The sequence below is a fragment of the Enhydra lutris genome, unplaced genomic scaffold (assembly GCF_002288905.1).
Source record: "Enhydra lutris kenyoni isolate GAN:26980312 unplaced genomic scaffold, ASM228890v2 scaffoldscaffold14, whole genome shotgun sequence".
NCBI classification, from domain to species: Eukaryota; Metazoa; Chordata; class Mammalia; order Carnivora; family Mustelidae; genus Enhydra; species Enhydra lutris.
In genome coordinates, this window is record NW_019154098.1 from 32202730 (window position 1) to 32222868 (window position 20139).

Here is a 20139-nt window from a genome sequence, read left to right on the forward strand (position 1 = left end):
TATTCATAACAGCCAAGAGTTAGAAGCAACCCAATGTCCATTAATCGATAAGTAAATGGAATGCAGTATGTACATGCAATGGAATAATATTCAGCCTCAAAAAGGATGGAAATCTTGTCACATGCTTCAATATGGATTAACCTTGATAACTTTATGCTAAGCACACAGGCTTTCTTCACCGATAAGTGAAATAAGCCAGTCACGAAAAGACACATACTTTATGATTCCACTTATATAATCTCTCTAAAGTCATCAGATTCAAAGAAACAGAAAGCAGAATGGTAGTTACCAAGGGCTAGCAGTAAGAGGACAAGGGGAGATGGGAAAAAGTCATTTATGGGTATAAAGTTTTTGATATGCAAGATGAAAAAGTTCTGAGCATCTCTTTCACAACAATGAAAATATCCTAACACTACTGAATTGTATACTTAAAAATGGTTAAGATGGAAAAAAAATGGTTAAGATGGTTTAAAAAAAAAGACATAATGTTTCGAACGATCCTTATTTAAAATATTCTCTGTGTATCATTCTGTGTATTTAGAGTCACAGCTGCCAGTCAGCCATACACAGGAAGAAAATGCTGGTCATCTGTCTAAGCTGAATCACATGCTGGGATTCTGTGCAGCTGGTTGGCAGCGTGTGGTTGGTCAGAATGCACACAGTTCCACTGTGAGTCTCAGACAATAGCATCTGGGCTGCTGCCACAAGACTACTGAAACTTGTTGGCGTTTTAACCAATCCCTGCTACCCTAACCCTTACTGAACTGAAGAAATACACACTTATTAATGCTAAATTAAATAAAATCAAGAACATATAGCACTGTGATTAAGAATAGGGGCTCAGAACTTATTCTGAGTTTGAATCCTGACCCCTCCCTAGTAGAGACAGTGTGACTTTGGACAAACCACTTAACCTCTCTAGGTTTCAAGTTGGTTTTTTTTTTTTTTTTTTCCTCACTTATCCATTTAGTGAAAAAGTTGTGACTATTTTTTATGGGATTCTCATAAGTAGTACATCAGGTGAATCATGTAAATGCTTACTGTAGCACCTGGCATGTAATAAACACTGAAATCTTGGTTACTGTTGTATCTTCTCTCTCTCTCTTTCTCTCTCTCCCTCTCTTTCTTTCTGGAAGATATACATTAAACTAAAGATTTTCTTCTCAATATTCTGAGTAGGAAAATAAATTGTTTTAGTGAGTTTCTAAAATCAGGATTCATAATTACTTTGATTTGTAGATTAGTTGGTTTCTTCAAATATTGAAGTCTTCAAATATTAATGGTATTCCATCTTTACCATTGTTACTTTCAAACTCTGTGACATTCTATGAAGTAGCAAGAGAGTATTGGCATCATCGTGCAATAATGGAAAGAATGCTAAATTTGAGTAACAAATTTGGAGTAAACAATTTGTTGATTACTAGCTCTGTTACACTAGACACATTAACTTTATATCTTTGGGTCAGTTCCTCATACAGAAAATTAGATCAATTTCTACTGAAATCTTGAAAGTAATTTAAATGTGATTAATTGTGATCATGCTTACAGAGAAACTCTGCAAACCCTAGTAAGTTCTTTAGAGTTATCTGATCATTAAAATATATGATTAGATTAAGAATGATCTATTGTATCTATTTATCTATCAGATGTATATTATTGGTAACTGTTCATTGTGGAGTCACTGTCTAGGGCAAAAAAATGTTAGCCAATTACATACAGGTTCCCTTTCATGGGTGAAAACAGTATCTTTTGTCTGGTACTCAAATCTAAATACAAACCCAGCTAGACCATTAATTGCTTAACCCAGCAACCTGGGAACAGGCTGTTCTGATATTTCTATTCTGGTAACTGCTTCTTCCAGATTCCTAACAATCATTGGGCCTTTCAAACACAGACTGAAATTACATTCTGAAGGATTTTATTAGTAGTGATTTTTCTCCCTTTTTCATTTATCATTTTCATTTATGGATATAGATGCCGCACAGAGATGGAGGGTTCAATAGTAAGCTATGTCTACTTAATAACCCTCCCCTAATGTTCATAAGTCAGGAAAATAGTCACTTAGGATATTCAATTTTCAATATCAACTGTCATTAAATAGCATTATTGAAGGGTAACATAAACATTGCTAACATTTGAGTGCTTTTTCTGTGCTGAACAATTCTAAGAAATTTACATGGATTATTCAATTTATTAATCCTATAAAAATTTTTGAGGCAGATACATTACAGTCATATTATCCTTAAGAAAACTGAGGTAGAGACAGATAAGGAAACTTCCCCAAGGTAACAGAACTAGTAAATGATTGAACCAAGATTTGAGCTCAGTCTATTCTGACTCCAGATCTGACAAACTCAGCCATAAGGCTTTATAACATCCTTCTCTGAATACTTCGAGATAACCAGAAAAATAAAAGTAGTCACCTACTTCTCCCATTTTGGCCTGGGCTTTTCTGTTCATTTTATTTAAGTAGAGGCTGGCAGGCTTGGGAAGCAGCAAGGCTAACGCTACCTAGTCTTAGGGAAGGTGGAAGGGCACACAGGAGAACCAGAATTTTGAGGAGTTTCAAGTGTCAAGGAATGGCAATTATAGGATGTGAGATAGAAAGGGATGAATTTCACATGGTTACTATATAACCAACTCAGTCATCAACACGAAATTGTGGCAAAAGGGAAGAGGTAAGCCAGAAGTGTGATCTGGGACAAGCCGGGAACCCAGAGTAAGCTCAAATTCAGGAATAAAAATAGTCATGGCTAGGGACTGGCAAAGGTGGCCAAGAATTTCAGGAGCTAGCAGAAGTCAGTCCAAGTCAGCAATAAAGGATGTGGCATTTATTGGACAGTGGTATATTTTCTTCCTATGCATGAAGAAACTTGAGATTATCTAGGTTGTAACTAAGGTCAAATGTAAGTGGTTGATGGTAGGCACAGGACAGAGAGTAAATGGGAAGATGGAACAACCTTGTTGATACGAACAGTACAAACACCACTGAGCTGATGAATGTGTAACTAGATCTGCTAATTGTTTTACTAGCCAATGAATTCATTACTGAGTCCAGAATTTAGATGCAAGTAGGATGATGAAATTAATCTATTTTATGAACTAACGATTGATCTATTTTACAACCATATTAAACTTTTAAGCTTTTTCCTTCTTATCTTCCTGTCATATTTTTACAATTATATATATGTGTACTTATATATAACATATATAAGTACACACATATACTTATATATGTTATATATAAGTACATACACATACCATAAGTTAGACATATACACACATACAAATAGAGTATATATAGTCAATTTTTAATTCCTTAAAATGTTGATCAGGGAGCTATGCTGGTCATGAGAAGAACTATGATTTCTACCCCTGAATTGTATAGAACTAGGTATATCCTATATATGAACTTCTTTGCAAAGTCCAGATAACTTCTATCAGAGTGACCACATATGTATCCATATTAACTTATAACATCAACTGTAGGAAAATTATTTTATCAATCTCTGTATTTCTGCTTTAGGAAATCATGCTGTAGCAGTCATTATAGCCAGGAGACAGAACAGAATATAAAGAACAGTTTAGGTATAAAGTTGATAACACCAAGTTATCACAGAGATGGCAACTGTAGGAAGCCCCTACTAATTCTAGGGCTGGGGAACAAAAGGGTGTTTGGAATCATTAAACATAGGAACTTAGAGAATGGTTGCTCCTGGAGCGAACGAATCTGGTTGCCAAAGTAAGGACGGGAGCTCGACAGATAAATATTCACAGGAATGGCAAGCAGAGCTCCTGCTTAATCAGGCTTTGCGTTTTCCTTCTGGCGCCCTCTATGGGCAGAGCCTAAAAGTCAGCCGCTGGCAATGCAGAAACTTCGTTCTCAGGAGACCCAGCCTGGTCTCACAAAGCTGAATCCACGAGAGTGGATTTTGAACTGAGAGAAAATAACTTAAGGATTTTGAACTGAGAGAAAATAACTTAAAAACAGGCAGATGTAGAAATGTGTTCAGTGTAATCCATCATTTGATAAAGGAAATCTTGAAATTTAACTGTCCATGTAATTAGTTCAGAAAATCTGCAGATGATTACTTCAAGCTAACATTATAAAAATATTTCATACATTTAATGATTTTCTGGATAATACTATGAATTCTTCTAAGTAAAAGTTAAAAATTATTCCCCCAAAATACAAAGAAATAGATTTACATGGAAGAAATGCCACAAAAACTGTACATAAACATTTCATTCCTATATGCAAGATTAGTTTACATACAATTTTTTAAAATACTTTTCTTTTTTTTTTTTAAAGATTTCATCTATTTATTTGACAGACAGAGATCACAAGTAGGCAGAGAGGCAGGCAGAGAGAGAGAGGAGGAAGCAGGCTCCCTGCTGAGCAGAGAGCCTGATGTGGGGCTCGATCCCAGGACCCTGAGATCATGACCTGAGCTGAAGGCAGAGGCCTAACCCTCTGAGCCACCCAGGCACCCCTTAAAATACTTTTCTGGTTTAAATTATTGCAGTTCTCCTGAACTGAAATATGATTTTAATTTGCAAAATGTATTCAATATTATTTAAATAACATGAACATCCTGTCTAAATATATAATGATGTTTGACTTAATTCAAGAATTTTCTTTCTAAGGTCATAATGTATAACTAATTATTACCATTATTTTACAGAAAAAATAATTTAAATAGCATCCAAGAGACATGCCCAATAGACCCTCAATAAACTATTTAACTAGACCACTGAATATTATTTAAAAATAATATCTTTATCTCAATTAGAATAATACATATACATTTTAGAACATTTAAAAGATACAGAAAAAGTAGAAGAAAAAGATAATTTTACCAGCCCAAGAAAATCGTAGTTAATATTTTAGTGCATTTATTTTCAAGATATGTCTTTTCAATTTTTAAAAGTTATGATCAAATTCTATGTGCAAAGTTATATCCAGCTCTTTTATTGTAAATGTTTATTTTCTATGATATTAAAACTTCTTGTAAAAAGTTATTTTAGGACTTTTTACTATTCTTTGAATAGACGAGCTTGATTCAATTAAGTGGCATTGTTTTTAAAATGTTACAATTTCAAAAAAACAATTTCAGGCTGTTGCTGGCTGTGATGATGATAGGGTGTGTGTGTGTGTGTGTATGTTATAAATAATACAAAGTCTCTATCTCTTCTGTTGATCTCTCAGCCACCATTATTTGTTGCTAATGTGTTTGTTGCTCTTTTTTCTTTTTTAAAGATTTTATTTACTTATTTGACAGAGAGAGAGAGAGAGATCACAAGTAGGCAGAGAGGCAGGCAGAGAGAGAGGAGAAAGCAGGCTCCCCACTGAGCAGAGAGCCGGGGCTCTCTGTGGGGCTCGATCCCAGGACCCTGAGATCATGACCAGAACCGAAGGCAGAGGCTTACCCCACTGAGCCACCCAGGAGCCCTTGGGTATTGCTCTTTTCTAATTTGCTGTTTTTAATCTGCCAAGGGCTTAGAAATCATATAATCATAAGTGTTAAGATTTTATCCAAATTTAGAGTTAATGTGCTTTGAAATGAGAATCTGAAATCTCTCCTCTGAGAAGACTGCATGAGGCTTAGCACATAAATAAATGAGGTGTCATTTATTTTAGCAATTCAGTACCTGCTCATTTTAAAAAATATATATTCTTCAAGATTCTTGGCTGAATCAAGTTGGTTGGTATCATTAAATTAAAATTAAATGTAAGCAGGTGTCATTAAATGAGATATTATAATTCCCTTTTACCTAATTTAGTGACTCAGTCAGGCAAATGATAGTTTATATTTGCATTAAAACAAGGGAGGAATAAATGACTAAAATAATAAAATTTAATGTAGACATGAAAACATTGCTGGTGCATATGAAATCATACTCCAGGCTATCACAGAGGGTCTGCAAACGTCCTTTTCCAACTGAGGCAACTTTAATTTATTTAATTATAACAATGGTAGTGAAGGTGATATAAAAGAGATTAGCAGAACAAGCTGGAGAAATTTTCAATATTCTTTGTGGACAGTAGCTTAGCAATATAGATCTAGAGCCTTTAAAATTTTCCTACCTTCTGATTCAATTTCATTTTTAAGATTCTATTCTAATACTTCAAAATGCAGGCAAAAAGTTATGCACAAAGATGTGCATAGTAACATTATTAATACCAGCAAAGACTGGTAATTCTAAGTATCTAGTACTAGCAGCAGAATAAATTCTGGTACTTCTATAGGTTAAGTTACTGCAAACATAGAAACTGATATTAGTATCCCATTTTAATGATGTGACAAAATTGTATAATATTAGGTTAAAAAATGCAAAACTGTGTCCAATTACATGAGTAAAAAGAAGACTCTTACGGAGAAAGGTCATAAAGGAAATACACCAAACTTTTAACAATGGTTTTCTCTGGCTAGTGAAATTATGGTTGATTATTAACTTTTTAAATGTTTTTCTGTATTTTCCAAGCTTTCAAAAGGGTGCATTTTTAAAGATCAGAAATAAACAGTGCATATGTTAATTATTTTTAAATGCTGGATTCTATAACCCATGGTAACTGAAGTAAAAACATTATTCCAATGTACACCAGTCGTATATTCTGTTCATGTTAGTTTATATTTGGACAACCTGGTGCACTTATTGAGAGAATTTGGGCAGATGCATCATTTCAGCTTTGGTGGACAAGAAGTTATACAGCCTCTTTTCTCCAGGGGCTCTCTACCAGAGCCTCCTAGTTTTCTCCCTATCATACGTACTCATCTTCTATAGAGAGAGAGGGTTTAACTGCGTACTATTCTGTCCAGCACTTAGTTTCTGGCCAATGAGAGAAATGAACAGAAGCCATGTGATGACTTTTGGGGCTTCTACAAAAAAAAGTTCTGTTAACTTCCTTCCCTTTCCCCTCTTTTCATGGTTAAAATGTAGATGTTAGAGTGGAACCCTAGAGAAGTCTTTTTTGGACCAAGGGATGGGAGATGAATATTAAGGATGCCAGAGGAACTAGAGTAAGTCTCTACCACTGACACTGAAAAACCTGTCCAGGACTGCTCACCCCCAGACTGCTGTATGGGGCAAAAATAAAATCTTTTGGCCTTTATTACAATAGCCAAATTAGTATCCTAACTAATCTGCTGTTCTATCTGGCAGAAGCAGCTGGATTTGGTTGATTACTTTTAGAAGATTAGCTCACCATTAATTACACCCAAACTAAAATCACTATATTTAGGACCCATTCCCCAACATTTAAATAGCTAATCTTAAATAACCCATTCTATAGGGCAATTAATATAGCTATTTGAGAGTGCAGAGTACCATGCTACTTGAAACCAGATGTCCCAGAAGCCATCTAAGGTTCTCCAAAGAATGAATTTTTTTTTTGAATTAAAAATCACTCATTATATGCCATATGGCTCAGACTCAGTTGCTGGAGAAGATTCAAAGTATTTATTGGGATGATGTTGGGAGCACTTTCAGGCCACATGGCTTTCTACACCAGTGCTGAATTGAGAATCAGGCTCTCAGCTGTTCACAACAGAATGTTAGAAACTTCAGATCTGACCTCTTCAGTATAAAGAAACTTTGCTTTACTTTATATCTTAGAATGCTACACTATGGTCCCTTCTTAGAGAACTAAGTCTTGAATTAACAATGATAGAATACTGTTCAAGCATTTAAAATGGCTTTATTTGAAAGACTAATGGATGTATAACAATCTATTCTACATTCTCCAAATCATGTCTTCCATTAAATCAAAACACCAGAAAACAAAATATGTATACAAAAAGTTAGTATTTTACTGGTGTTTCTGGACTGATCTAGGAGTCCTTGCTGGATATATGGTCTCTGTGAAACACTGTCTTTGTCTCTTTTCTTTTTTCCTTTCTCTTTTCCTCCTCCTCCTTCTCCTTCTACTTCTTCTGGCAATATTTAATTCAATAAACTCTTCCTTGAATTTAATTTCCAGAAGTATAAGATAAACTTCAAGTTGCCTTTCTTTCAAATATGTATCTTGGGTGTACATTTAAAACCCAATGTTTCCCATTTAGTCACAGCTACTCTGGTGGATATCTGCTTTTTTAGCCACCTAGCATATAGTCCTCTTACCAGTCATAACAGCACCCTACTCCAATGTAACCCATGTGCTTCAAGGGAAACTGACTTGACCTTCAAATGAAAAGTAAAATCTATGGCTCTGGCCTAAAGTAATTGGTATAACCCAATATCTAGGCCACATTTATTGAGATAAGAATGGGCAAGTGCTCAAAGTTGATTCATTTATGCTAAGGCTCAGGATTTTTGTTTGAGAGCCGAAAAAAGTCTTCTTTGCTGAATATGAGTAAGACAGCATGTATGAGATACAGGTTCTCAACCACTGATAACAGCCTGTTAGTTACTTCAGACTGGACACCTTAATCATGAAGAAACCTGAATGCTAACAAGGTAGCCATCCTGGAACCAAGAAGTAGGGAAGCCTACACAGAATGGAGTTAGCATTGAAGTAGAGTCAAGAAATGGAGACAGCGTGAGTATGGGTCTTTCATCACATAAGTGGAGAGATCAAGCCTGATCTTATTAAGCTGACCTCTGCCTATGAATTTATTTTATTGTTAAAATCAATTTGAGATTGATTTTTCTGTCGCTTGTAACCAAAAGCATCCTGATGGAGACAGCAAGAAATTGAGATAAATTGAGGGCTTAACTCCAACACTAATTTCATCTCACATTCCCAATAATGCCAATTTCCTCTCTTCAAGGTTGTCCCTGGTTTTTTAACTTAATTACACCACTTTACAGTATGTTTCATTTCATAAACCTCTGCAGACTTTTCTTACATTACATGGGATGGTAGGGAGAAAGAAACCCACATTAATTCTCTGCCTAGGGGTATCTGGGTGTCTCAGTCAGCTAAATATCAACTTTTGGTTTCACCTGGGATGATGATCTCATGGGTCCTGGATGGAGCCCTGTGTGGGCTCCACGCTCAGTGGGGAGTCTACTTGAAGATTCTCTCCCTCCGCCCCTCCCATGACTTACAAAGCCACAAATGAGCACACACATGTTCTCTCTCTCTCTCTCCCTAAAATAAATAAATAAATCTTTAAAAAAAAAAGCATCTGCCTACTTTGTCTGACATTTAACGTGCACTGTTTTATTTAATTAATTGAAAAGGTAGGGTTTCCACTAATACATAAAGAAAATGAGGCTCAGAGAAGTAAGATTTCCAAGGTCACACAGCAGTTAACTCAGCTGCTAAAACTTGAATCTCCAGAGCTCAATCTCTATTATACTAGATTGCTTTAGATGAGTAACAAATTCCAAACAAATAATAGCAGGCCCATGCAGATACCATTTAATATGTGAGTTTTGGTAAATTTGTAAAACATTTTAAGAATTAAAATTTTGTTTTGGAAAAATTGAGCATTTCTCAGGTCATTTAGAAATTATTTCAGCATCTCCGAAATAAGGCAGGTATCACTGACTCTTTAAAAGAGAAAAACATGAATGTGCTAATTTCAACAGTCTGACAACGAGTAATTATTTACCCTCAATCTTTATTTTCAGTAGGCACCACATATTTCAAATGTTTTCTTATTGGAGAGCTATTTTCAGATTTCTTCCCCATCTCTCTAAGCTAGGACTCATAGTTCAAATCTATCTCTGTAGTTAAAGTATGATTCTTGACCATTCTTCCACTTTCATACTGTAATTTCTCCTTTGATTTTATGGCAACTTTCTATTCTATAATAACCTCTTTGCTCTGCAGGTGGGGGCCAGCCTCTTTGTCTACCTTTGTATCATCTTTTTCTAGCATGCACTGAAGTTCAAGTTTCATACTTTTTCTTTCAACATCCATTTAACTCCTCATTTTAAATTCTCACTCCCCTCCTTTCTCTACATCTCCACTCTGTCGGCCAGCCTCTTCCCTAACTGCTCATGTTGCTAGCCCTCTTTGAGCTACTTCACAGACCGCAAAAATCATGTCTAAATCTCTTGGCAGTCATGAATTAATCATTTCAAATTGACTGCTATGCAATACAGAAAACACAAAGCTATTGGCTCTGGACTTCTAGGTCTACATATACAAGAAATACCAAGGGGCAAAAATCTCAAGTCTGGAGCTGCAGACACAGCGAAAGCTGTCTTCACGGTTTTTCTGAATGCAAAGTCAGACAACACAAGGAAGCACAACGGGATACTGTCTGGTGCATTCTTCACGTAAGAGTGGATGTTAAAAATGTAAGCAAGAATCATGGCCGGGGGTCAAACTCAGATCAAACCATCAAAGCCACACCATGACAGTGCCCTGACAGGAAAGCAGGAGCTGTGAAAATTATGTAAGGCCACATTTAGCTGCAACATGTTCTGGTTATTTTCTAAGCATTTGTACCTAGAGATACAAATAATCTATTTACCTTGGAAAAACAGCTCCCACGCAGACATTTCATATTTGATTCCATGAGAGTTCGAGAACTCTTAATAGGCTACAGATATTTCACAAGGTTTTACAGCATTTCTGGGTTTCATAACACCTTGGGATTACTTAAATGGGCACTGTCAAACTCTTTACATTACTTTAGCAAGACTTTATCCTTGCTGGGTTAGAGGATCTTGTATCTCAGCAAATGCAGAACATGGGTATTTACAACATTCATAAGCAATAACCTTTTAAAACTGGTTTTTAATTTTCTTTTTCAGCATATACATACTATCTGTGAGAGTGAAGGGAAAGAGTCAATCTCAGTTGACTGGATTGTGAATTGACATTTATATATAGATGTAAACATTTGAAGAATGGGATATATAGAATATATAAACATTTGGAGAATGATTTGGTAGTATATGTAATAATTCTCTAAAACTGTGAATAGATAACTTGCACTTGGCAATTCTACTTTTATGAATTTACCCCAACAGTAATAAAGAAGAAAGGCATAGTTTTATTTGTCTGAATATTAATTAAAATACTACTACAGGCAAGAATGAACAAACAGAAAACCTGACAAGTCTGATAATAGAGGATCTACCGAGTTAGCTGGGATATATCTATATTGTAGAATACTACATAGTCATCGAAAATGATGCTGTAGAATCCATTTATTGGCCCCAAAAGATACAGAGGATAAGTTAGGTTCAAAAGGGTATTGAGTATACTCTGGAGCACTTGGGTGGCTCAGTCGGTTGAGCTCCTGACACTTGGTTTCAGCTTGGGGCATGATCTCAGGGTCCTGGGATTAGAGCCCTACATTGGGCTCTACACTCAGCACGGTGTCTACTTGTCCCTCTTCCTCCCTCTCTGCCGTTCCCCCAAATAAATAAATAAATAAATACTCTGTGATTGGCATGTTCTAGATGCTGGAACAATAGTACGGAGCAACAAATCAAAGCATATTCCCTTGCAGAGCACATACTCTGCTGCTTACCTTCAAACCACATAGTATCAGCCTGTTTTGTCAATGTGTATACAGAGTTCACCTGTAGTTTAGAAACCTGGAAAACTGCATTTAAAGTTGTTCACTTTGGAGAGTGTGTTTATGCTTATTTCTTCTATTTTTAAAAAATATTTTCTAGTGTTTTGTATAATGAACAAATAATCATTTATTTTTAACCTCAAATTTTTGATGTATAACAGCCAGATATAATGAAAACATATTGAAAAGGAGCAATGAGAAAAGATTTTTCAACATACAGGAAGCAAGCTACTTCTTGTAATTCAGATATATTTCATTTACAAAAAATTAAGGCCAACGTTAGACCTCAAAGACAAACCAAAAAAGAAACACCAAGTAGGCAACTATTTCAATAGATGATACCATTCTTTTTACCAAGACGATTCAGGGGAAAAAAGAAATTATATATCTTTTAGATCTTAACTGCTATAGCTCTATAGCTTATTCATCCCTTTAGTATAGTCTCAGGATTATAATTTTTTCTGTAGGCATCAGAGGTCGGTGGCCAGAATGTTTCATTGAAAAGGCAGATCTGAGACATCTAAAATGATGAAGGATAAGAAAAGGAATACAATTTATTGCAGACCTGATGAGCTGTAAGTGTAGGACTCAACACGGAGCTTTAACTACTTCTTTATTCATCATAATTCCATGAGGGAGGTGCTCTCTACTTGTCACACAGGAAGAAATTGGAGAAGGTTATCATGTTCATGTTCACGCACTTAGGAAGTAAGGGAACAATATCTGAATTCATATCTGAGTCCAAAATTAGTTCTTCTTTCATTAACTTGGTTGGTAGAGAAAACAAGATATAATAAGTAAAGGAAAGGATCTTACAGATCCTACGTTCCCATTTCTTCATATTATACATGGGAACACAATGACTCTGGAGGGGGCTAAGAAAAACTTGTCCAGGGTCACATTCCATCAGCACTGGAGAGAAATTATCATAAAATATCATAATTTGAATCATTAAGCAATAATTTTATTTTCCTTTGGCCACTGTTCAGTGCCTGTTAGCAAATTATTCAGTGATCACATATCATCCAGATAGATGGCTTCATGCAATTAATTCCACTTACATTTTAATTGAAGATATTCTGGATTTAGTAACTAACTGGAATGGAGAGTCACAGAACTTTTTTTTTTTTAATTATTTAGTTTCCATTACCTTTATCAACTCTTCCTAAATACTGTGTGTTTTGAAGACATGCATCATTGACATGGTTTCCAAATTATGGAATATATTTACTACTGTGACAGACCAACATGAGCTTCCCAATGTTCCCCACTTTAGCAGTTTTAATAGCATTTGTACTTGGTAATACAATGAATTTTGGCAGTCCATCTCTGGAGAATAACTCCTTCTTTGAGTAATTACATGGCAGTCTACTCACACAAAACAATGTAAACAGATGAGCCTGAAAAGTGTATCTGAATTCCTTCCTCACTGAGGCAAGCACAAAATGAAAGCTGTGGCATCAAAGGAAGCATATCTTCCTTATGAGGCTGCCTCTGTATAAAGCATATGGTGCTGATGAAACTGCAAAGCATCTGTTGGAGCCATGAGTAATCTTCTTAAAACCCAAGGAACCTAGCTGAAGTGTTTTGTCCACCTGTTTTGAATCTAAATAAAGTCAACATCCCATGTACCTCCATCTGCAGAAGAAGCATTGATAAAAGATGACCAACACTGTCTCATGCTTCCTTGTCCTGCACCCTCTGTGATACAGAGAGTGTGAAAAAAAAAAAATCTTCTGAAAGGTACGATATACAAGTCCCTCAAGTCAAGCTTTTTTGCAGTGTACTGAATAAAAATGAAATGGGCTGAAGGAGGGTGGTTTGATTAGAGGGTGGGACCTACTAGTCATGACCCAGAGGCAAGTGGCTACCGCCATGATGCGATCTGGAGCCTACACCAATAGTACACCAATGGGACTGATGCCCCTGCTCAGCAGATGGGACTTGCAGGGACGCACGGGCTTCAGGAGACCCCCTCCAGGTTATCTGTCCATGTTCAGGACAGTGACTGCCTCCCGATGCCTGCTGTGAACAACCCTGGTCAGCTTTATACAACTCCAACAGAAGTAGAAAGAGTCACCAGGAAGCATCAGTGCTATCAGGAAAGGCTTAAGGGGGAGGTTTCGGTAATCAGTGGATCTCTCAAACTTTCCCTAGCAAGCTGCCAGCCCTGCCCTCTCTTGATTACTCAGGTTAGTGTCCTTTAATAAGAGCAGTTCTTCAATACAGTGGGCAATCTGTAGCCATTAGGTTTTCCAACTTCAGTGCCAGTAAGAATTATTTGTTTCAAGTGCAGACTCCTGGGTTCCAACCTAGAGGGTCTAGCTTCCTCCATTTTACCTCCAGTTTTATGTTCCTCAATGGTTTTCATCCATGATGCCTTTTGAAATAGGGTGTGTGTCTCTTTCCAGTTCAAGAATTGTGTGTTTGGGAGAATCTCCATCAACTTCATATTTATTTTCTATTATGAAAAAAAAATTGGGCTTATTTTGTCCCACTTGACAAATACGATGATTTTGGTAATACAATACTTAATATGGTTTTTCAAACTACCTATTTTTGCTATCATTTCCCTAATTAAGAACTGCTGTCTAATTACTAAGGAGTATTTGTATGACTTGTATTTATTCTTGCTGTGGGCTTACTGGAATTTGTGAGAGGTCAGATGGGGAGACATGTGGATGGAAGCAGTATTCTTGGTGTATGAAGATGTAGGGGGCACCAGTGTTAATTTCAGGGTAACATATATTAATGATAAGATATCAAGAGTCTTGGGGCAACCTGGATAGGAAGATTGTAATATGGATGGGACAGGGCTAACGATCAACCAGTTTGTATCAGAATTACTTTTGTACTGGATGATATAGAGCTACTGTTCCAGGTCCCAGATGGTCCTCTCCCTTGGCATCCAGGGTCCTCCATTGGCCCCTTCAGACCAACTGTGATTCAGGAACTAAAGGACTGACAATCACCTGGCAGAGGGCATCCAGGCTGATGACCCAGCCCTGCAACTGCATTCAACTGGCCCAAGCCTCTGCCAAAGTGATTACTAAATATTTCAAATATCGCTTTGAACAGGGGTAAAATATTAAAATAATCATAAAATTCCATTATCTTGATCGCGACAACTGTGGAAGCATGAAGGAGCTCAGAGGAGGTGTGAAGACCCACCCTGGTAAGTGTTACCTAAATTACCAACTCAAAGAAGTATGAGCTCAGGAACTGGCTGTTGTTTTACGCTGCTGGCTTTTTGAGTTGGTTTGTTATGCGTCGGCAGCCACTGATACAAAAAGAGCTATGTGCTTTTTCTCCCCACAGCGGCCTGTTCAAGAAGGAAGCTTTTCCCAAACACATGTCCCAGAATTAGCAGCTTATCCCTTCTATATTTCTCATAGCAACTCTATGAAGTGACGGTTGTTCCCGTTCTATGCACGAGGAAATGGATGTTTGGAGAGGTGACATGACTTCTTCAAAGTCACAAAATCCAAGAATTCAGTCAGTTCCATCTAACTTCAGATCACTGAGGTTAACATCTGCAGTAACACGTGAGATACTTTAGCTCGCTGAGTGTCTTCGATTTTCAATTCAGTTTCTGTGTTGGTGATGTTTAAATGACTCCTTATTGACTTTTCCTTTCTTTATTAAGATGGAGCCTCTTCTCTCAAAAAAAAAAAGACTGAAATAAGCGGGACAAGTCAAAGATCCCACCTCAGAGAGGAGGGTTCCGCCATGAACCTGAGTGGCGTCTGACCACCACACGGACAACTGCTCTTCTTTATGACTCTGAGGGCTTGCTCTTGTTGCCTCTTAGCTTAGCTAAGATAACGCAGAGTTTGAAGGGATCCTATGGGATGAATTCAACAAACAGAATCTAGGGGAGATATGGCCTTCTTTCTCTTCTTGGGAGCTGTCTCACAGTAAGATCGTTTCCAATAATTAAGTAGAATTCCACAAACAGCAGTTTTACTGAGAAGGGCTTTTTCACTAAATCTATGGCTCAGATAATGAACAGGTCCAGGAAATGTTAATACTTGGGTTAGCTGCCATTCACGGTCATCATTTAGAAGAAACCTAGGCCAGAACACTAGCCTCTGTCGGTAACATAATCCTTAACTGTATGCTTTGTATAAATAAAATTTAAATTAAATTTCATTTTAGATTGAGCACTAACGGGGGTGCTGAGAGTGGCTCAGTTGGTCAAGTTCTGAATCTTCCTTATGGCTTGGGTCGTAATCTCAGGGTCATGAAATCTAGTCCCACCTCAGCCCCTGCTTGAGATCCTCCCTCTCCCTCTGCCTCTCCCCCACTCAGACATGCTGTCTCTCTATCTCTTTCTCAAATACATAAACAAATCTTAAAACAAAAACTAAACCGGGGCGCCTGTGTGGCTCAGTGGGTTAAAGCCTCTGCCTTCGGCTCAGGTCATGATCCCAGGGTCCTGGGATAGAGCCCTGCATCGGGCTCTCTGCTCAGCGGGGAGCCTGCTTCCTCCTCTCTCTCTCTCTGACTGCCTCTCAGCCTAACTCTATCTGTCAAATAAATAAATAAAATCTTAAAAAAAAAAAAACTAACTAAACCAAGCACTAACTTATAGCATAGCTATATATGAAATGATTTCCCATGCTTTCAGCTACCTTATTAAGGACAGCAAGATATCAAGATGGTTTTAAGTAGCATAAAAGGGAAGGTTTCTTTAAATCCTACTGATTAGCTGTTTAGGTAATGGGTTATAGCCCCTTCGTTAGAAAACAAAATCCTAATTAATTAATTGGAAGGGCTCAATGCAGACAATGTTTCATCAACTACAATCAGAACAAGCAGTAACAAAAAGGAATTGGAGTTTACAGGTATGTGTGACAAGGAAAGGAAAGAATCTGATTCACATCAGTTGAGAGTAAAAGGAAACCGCAGGTGGGTATTTGCTCAGACTGCATAAATAGCTTCATGGCTACAAAATTAATGAGGGAAGGGAATTGCTCAGTTTCAGCTGAGAGAACAGGAAGCCAGGGCCCGGAGCTATGGAAGGAGAGCTCAGACTGGCTGTTAGGAAACCAGTGAGTTAGAACAGTCAGCAGGGAAGCACACGCAGAAAAGCCAACTGAGAAGCAGCACCAGCACGGACGTTTATATAACCCAAGAGGAAAGATTATGTAAAGCACAGGCATGGCCTTAGTCAGTCCATGTGCCTAACAAGGGGCTTCTGGGCAGTTTTGGTGCCTTGTTTCTCAAGGCCATGGGCATCCTACTGTGCTCAGCTGTTTCTGCACGATCTCACTGCATTTACGAATCTATGAACTGGATCCTTCCGTACGCTGTTTTACAGATGAAGTAAGGGGGAAGATACTCAGTATCCCCCCAGCTCACGCAGATAATAAGGACAGAACCAGGACTGGAGCAGATCCTGTCATACCAACACCTACCAACATCTATGCTCGGCACAGCTCCCCAGCGGCTGATGCTGAGACAACATCGTCTTAAACGTAAAACTCTGTATTCTTCAATCCACCACCATGAGAACTTGGTTTGCCTGAACCATCTTAAATGAAAGCACCATACAAAACGCGTTTGTGATACCTCCCTATTCACGAGCCTCCAAACTGCTTATGCTCAAGGCACAAGGGAATGGAAATGTGGATTCAATCTGGTTCTTCCTGCTTCCTTTTACTCTTTTACTCTTCTCTCTGGTTCACAACTTCTGCTCCCAGGAATAGCTGTGGGAGACACAGGCAGGGGTCACGCCCAGTGCTGTGTTTTGCAGAGTTCTCAGACACTGCTGGCTCTCACAAGAATTTGCATTTTGTTGCAAGGCTTGGGGAGCTGGTTATCTTTGGAGAATTTCCCCCTGCTGCATCTGTTAACATTTCCCCAAACATTTTTTTTGCTCCTTACAATCTTAGCCCCACAGTGAAAACTTCCACTGCTCTGTTTTTGTTCTTTGTTAATGCTATCGCTGCACAGAACTTACTTTCCAAAGGGGGTGAAGAAAAGGGTTTATCCATACATGAACTGGCTCCCCCTGCTGAGGAACTTGTAGAACTTAGGCCAAAAGAAGTAATTTAGAACTGCCTTAGGTGGGGGAGAAAACCACACTGTGGCATTCTCTAACCCATATCCTGATAGATGAGCAAATGTACCATTCAAATGTATCATTAGTCTGCAGCCTGCCTGTCCATCCTACTCATCCCCCACTTTATCATTATTTCCACAATCAACTCCTTCTCTGTGGAAAAGCTTTATTTCAAACCAGAGCATGCAGTGCAGGTCAGAATTGTCCTCCAATATTTTATTAAACTGATCAAAAAGCAGAGGCTAGAGTTTTCAGTTCACATTTAATTGAAACCTTGGAAATAAGCCTCCTCAGTATCACCTGAGAAAACAGATCCTAAGACTCATTAACTATAACCAGCATATTCATTTTATGCACAATGTGAATCAGGACTTTCACAGCAGATCTGATCCCATCAAAAAGCTGTTTAAGGAAAATACATTCTTGGAATAAAATACTCACTTTTACGAGGGCAATTAATTTTTTACAGTACATCAGCTAAGCTACTCGGTGGCAAAATTCCAGTTCCAGAGCATTATACAGTAAGTCACTCTACTGGAAAAGGAAAGTTACTCAGAATGTTCAGTTCTCAGAGTTTATTTGATTCCCATCATATCTTTAATAGATAGGCCCAGAATGGACATAGATAGTTTGGTAGACAGCTACAGATATGGATATGTACACATTATTTTCTGAAGCCATGGGGAAATTAAACTACATTTTGGTAAATTGTTTTGGTTTTACAGATCTAGGCATGAATCTAGACATAATCTATTGGTTTAATATATAATTGGTATAGGCAGAATTCATTTTTCTACATAAGGGGTAAAAAAACATGTCAGCTTTGACTACTTTCTGACAAGAATACTTATTAGCCCATATTTGTCAGCATGTGCTGGTTGTTTTTCAAAGCAAAGAGATTGGAAAATTATTTCTGTTGGATACAGAAAACGCAAATGTGTTCAAATAGGACACAACATTTATTTTTCATTTTAAACACCCATGGTAAGAACAAGTATATGGTTTAATTTTTTTAAATTTCATTTATTTATTTGACAGAGAGAGAGAGATCACAAGTAGGCAGAGCAGCAGGCAGAGAGAGAGGGGGAAGCAGGCTCCCCACTGAGCAGAGAGCCCCATGCGGGGCTCGATCCCAGGACCCTGGGATCATGACCTGAGCCGAAGGGAGAGGCTTAACCCACTGAGCCACCCAGGCGCCCCAAGAACAAGTATATGTTAATAAGGAGAGGGTTGTCATGCTCATCCTTTGGAAAGATCCCTGATCAGACCTGTAGTTGTTATAAAAGGACAACTTAGGGAAGTATGGTTATAGTTGCGCTTCTTACCAAACGCTTTTAGTAATCAGGTTAACAAGCAGGAGACATCCCCAGAAGGGGAACTCTATGACACCTCTTCCTCAAAGAAGTATCACTGTCCGAAGAGAGTATACATGAGAAAAACAAGGTGGGGACCACATGGCCTGCCCTCTTTCGGTGCAGACCAAATGTGGAGCTGCCATACTTTCCCTCTCCAAGGATCTGCAGACCATCCATCACTGAAGATCAGAGATGGGAGGGAGAGGAGAGGGCTGCAGTTCAAGGAAAGGGTCAGTGCCGCCTCTGCAAAGGTGTCACCTAATGAACTCTTAAGGAAGGAGCAGGTTGCTCACACACCGGATGCTCTTGGGAGCTGCGAGAAGCAGGCAAATAGCCCCAGCAGACCTGGACTAAGTGGCTTCTACAGAAAGGCATTAATGTTTCTTTCTACTCTCCATGTATTTGGGCAATGAGAATTCAAAGCACATAAAGAATCTTTGTGTTAAATATTCATCTTGTTTACTAATTCTCACATGGCTCCAAAAAGGAAAGAAAACAAACAAACAAACAAACAAACCATGATATGGTAATTAAACAAGATCCCTATCTTATCCTGCCTAGAACAAAGCCAGGCATGATTAATAACTGAAATAGATACTCATCTTCAACATGAAATAAGGGAGCTCCAAAGATGCCCTTGACACTGATCATCAAGATCAAACATAGAATTCTTTAGGGCCACCAAGACACCATGGAGCTTGAAAGGTGCTAAACAAAAGCATTCTCCTGAAAAATTCCCCTTCTATCTGAAAATTCTACCCTGTCTGGAAGAGGGAAACTTGTGCTTAGATACTTCCAACCCCCCACCTGTTCCTCTCCCCTGCCCTCCTATCTCTACATCTGCTCCATCAATAGTCTTCTCAAAGAGATTCTGAGCCATTCACATCTCTCTCTTTCTCTGTGACTGTCATTCTGACCCAAGTTACCACCTTCCCTGCTATACTGAAACAGCATCCTAGTTGGCCTTTCTGATTCCAGCATATATGTGACAATCCATTCTTCACACACACTAACTTTTTAAAGAAAGTATTAACTGGCTTCAGATGATGCTTGTTTAAATTCCTTACTGTCTATGAGCTCCAATATGAGCCACCCAATCTTCTCTTGTAATTTCCTCTATTTTCCCCCACCCTCCCTATATTGGCCTTATTTCCTTCCTTACAGTATGTGTAGGTCATTCCCATCTCAGGGCCTTTGCAGTTGCTACTCCAGGTGTCTGGGATTCTCTACT

General features: G+C 38.1%; 1 protein-coding gene across 3 annotated transcripts in view; it reads right to left on the bottom strand.

Annotated features, from left to right (window-relative positions):
- The window catches only part of LOC111146578 (oxidation resistance 1), a 350514-nt gene that overhangs the window by 156152 nt on the left and 174223 nt on the right, over positions 1–20139 (bottom strand). The window lies entirely within an intron of this gene.